Source organism: Glycine soja, chromosome 6 (assembly GCF_004193775.1).
Source record: "Glycine soja cultivar W05 chromosome 6, ASM419377v2, whole genome shotgun sequence".
Taxonomy (NCBI): Eukaryota; Viridiplantae; Streptophyta; class Magnoliopsida; order Fabales; family Fabaceae; genus Glycine; species Glycine soja.
The window spans coordinates 36,575,212-36,578,869 of NC_041007.1; the positions used below are offsets into that span (position 1 = coordinate 36,575,212).

Consider the following 3,658-nt stretch of genomic DNA (forward strand, 5'->3'; position numbering starts at 1 on the left):
GATTTCAATCCTTAAGTTTGAAAAGATTATGTCTATGAGAATGGAGTTGAATGATTTCCCCAAATTAGTTGGGGATTTTAACCTCTAATTTGGGTTGTAGGATATATTGGTACTGGCCTAAGCTTTAGTTAATGGCCTTTTTGAAAACCTTTTCAGTTCACACTGTTCCTATTGGCCTAAATTTCTCATAATGGGAAAATTTAGGACCTGATAGGTGGAATAGTGAATGACTCAATCTATAAATTAGTGTTATGACTCATTTTCTTCTCAATCATTTTGTTCCAAGTTTTTGGAGGTTATTAAGAAACTCTACATGTTTAGTTATTCTTGTTCTCGTCTTTGGTTTAATCTATTAGAAATAATGAAAATCTACATGGTGGCGCTCTCTCTTATCCAAATTATCTCAATAAATTCACAAGGCTATACTTTTCAAGTGTGATTGGGTTGATATAAACAGGGGTTGCAAAATTGATAACTTCGGTATGACATTAGTGATTTTCAATTATTTGCAACATATAGGGAATGATATATGTGAGGATCCATTTGTTTTTTGCATCTCAAGCTAAGAAAGTATTCTATGTGGAGAATAAAACACAAAATGGTTGGCTTGTTGTTGTGCATGCTAAAATCAGAGATGTATATGGTCAATCACAAGCAAAAGAGCAATCAATTGAAAGCTCTACTGAAGTGAACCAAAATAACAACTCTATACTTGAAGAAAATGCACAATTTGAAGGAGGTATAAAGATTTTATTAACTTAATTTCTTTATTTTATATTAAATTATTTATAACACAATTGTTTATTAACTAAATCAACAATCACAAACAGAACAACACATACAAGAAGATAGTCATGTTCAGTCTCATACTTCTCTTGAAAGTGCAAGTGAAAGATCAACTAAAGGTATTTATACACATATGCTTTTTTGGGTTAGAATTATATGTACAATTATGTTTGAGTTGAATATCTTTTAGAATATTATAAGATTAAATTTACTAGTGAGTTTCTTTTTTCCATATAGTTCAAATCTGTGTGTGTGTGTGTTTGATAAATGTCATATCCATGAATGATTTAGGTAAGAAGAGAACCAGAGGTTATACACATATGCTAGATGTGTGGGACTTGCCAGATGGAGAATTCATACTTGTTGAAGTAGATCATTGGGGAAATCCTATGGGTTGGGAAGGGAAAACTATATTGAATGCAATTGGGAGCTTGGTAAGGAGACACCAATGTGCTCCTATCAATTTTCTTAGTTGGAAAGACATGCCTAAGGACTATATTACTGACATGGTTGAATCAATTCAGGTCTGGTATAAAACTTTATAAGTGTTGTTTCATCTTGCTTCTTGTAAAATTTTATGTCTTCTAATGTCTAACAAAATGATCTTTTTTGTTTGTTAATGATACTCATAATAGAGTAAGTTTCGATTTGTTCCTGAATTAACTGAACAAACAAAGAAAATATTGATTAATGACATGAGTCTGAAATGGAAGCAATTTAAATATGAATTGAAATCAAAAGGATATGATGAGACCAAAACTAAGGAGGAAATGGATGCTCACATCCTAGATCAAAGGGTTGATCCTTCTCAATATCGTGATTTAGTACATTATTGGTGTTTTGAGAAAGGACAGGTATACATGACAATGTCACCAACCTTTTGCTAACATAACAATTATATATTATATGTTTATTTTTATTATTGACTTTTTATATTTGTTGGTTATAGAAAATAAGCAACATCAACAAAAGGAGCTGCTCAAAATATGAGAACTTGCATTGCATGGGAACCAATAATCTTCCAAGACGGATTCATGAGATGGTTTGTCTTTTTTATATTTTTTATTATTAAATTGTTTAATACAAATAGGATGATTGATTTTTTTAACTAATGTTAGACAACAAAGGCTAAGGGAGTGCAACCTTCTAGGGCGGAAATTTATATCGACACTCGAACTCGTAAAGAAGGAAGCATTGTTACTGAAAAGGCTGCCATTGTAATTGTAAGAATTTTAATTTTTATTTCAATACTTTTTCTTTGTTTTGCTAAATTTTCTAATAGAAGGTTATGGGGTGAGGGGGAGTAACTAATGTGGAGATGAGTTTTGTTTAGTGATATTGAAGTATTCAGGATATTGATGTATGATAATAATTTATAAGGTGTATTTATGTAGGATGAACTGAAAAAGAAAATGGTTGAAACAGAGAGTTCACAAAATTTATAAAGCACCCAAGATTCTACTAATTGGACAAATGATATATATTCAAAAGTCAAAGGACCTGAAAAAAGAGGACGTGTGTGTTGTCTTGGCAAGCTTCCACATCAAGCAAGTTCATCTCAAAGCTCTTATGCAAACAATAGAATTCAAAAGTTGGAGAATTTGCTTGGAAACCTTGTAGCTGTTCTTAAAGTATGATTTGCAGAAGATCCACAAATTAATCAAGTCTTAGAAGCTATAGATCAAGAGGTATGAATTTATAATTCTACTTATTCAACGATTTAACTATGATATGATACTTTACAAAGAAAAAACATTCTTTTAATTTAGGTACCTACAAATGGTTCTACCAGTAAAGATCATCAAACTACAAACAATCTTAACTAGAGGTGAGTTGAAATTTAGATGGTAATGAAGATGCGAGCCGACGACAAAATGTTATTTCAGGAACATGATTTAGATGGTAATGAAGATGTGAGCCGGCGACAAAATGTTCAAGTGTTTGGTTTTACTTTGTCTATTTGTCCAGCAACTCGAATTAACTCTTTTATACATTTAGAAATTTAGAAACTTGTTACATTTTAGTGATGATTCCCTCCATGGAAAGAGGGTCATGGTGCACCAAAAATATATACTTAGGAAGGACTATGCACATGGTACTAAAAAACAAGGCAAAGTGAATTGGAAAATTTTCTATAGCACTACTAATGCTAGATCATTTCACAATGACAATGGATCAAGGGCTGCAATATGTTAAAAAGCACACAATCTAGTTACAATAATCACAAATTAGGCTAACAAAAATTTAATTGTATGTAGCAGGTTGTTGTAACTTTTCAAAGGTCATGCTGTAGCAGATCTCTAACTTTGTGTAGCATAATAATAAGCTCATGTATATTTAATTAAAAATTATAATCAACAAAGAGTGTAATTAGGAACTAGTTTTATTATTATTATATGACATTTACCTACAGAAGACTGTAGGTACAAGTAAATTGACTTTTACCTATAGTTAGAGATTATAGGTATAAATTAATATCTTTTACCTGCACATTTGAAATAGTAGGTGTTACCTATTGTGATAGTTAAATTTGACTGTAGGTAAAAATATATCCGTAGGTAAAGCCTATAGTGACAGACTATTAGTTGTCACTGTATACCCCTTCAAAGTTGATGCAAAAAACGTCTGTAGGACAAAGTCCTTTATACATCTACCTACGGATTTTGGACTTCTAGTGATAGATTTTGATTGTAGGTAAAAGTCATTTTCCTTGTAGTGAGGTTATCTGGGATGCTATCGTGTTCAGGGTGATGCAATCCTACCCCGCAAGGGTATTGGATAGAAGACTCCAAGAGGATTGGGCTAGAGCTTCTAAAGAAGGCCTTGGGGTTCTCATGAATCTCAGGGTAGATTTCTGAGCCCATGGACCAAG

The 3,658-nt window shown here is 32.1% G+C and overlaps 1 long non-coding RNA gene and 1 pseudogene across 1 annotated transcript; both read left to right on the plus strand.

The window, feature by feature from the left end:
* Positions 1–640: 640 nt before the first annotated feature.
* Positions 641–908, plus strand: LOC114414382. Its single transcript, XR_003667206.1, has 2 exons — positions 641–739; positions 831–908. It is a non-coding gene; the product is annotated as an uncharacterized LOC114414382 (long non-coding RNA).
* Positions 909–1,481: 573 nt separating this feature from the next.
* On the plus strand, positions 1,482–2,673 carry LOC114414373 (annotated as a pseudogene).
* Positions 2,674–3,658: the final 985 nt, after the last annotated feature.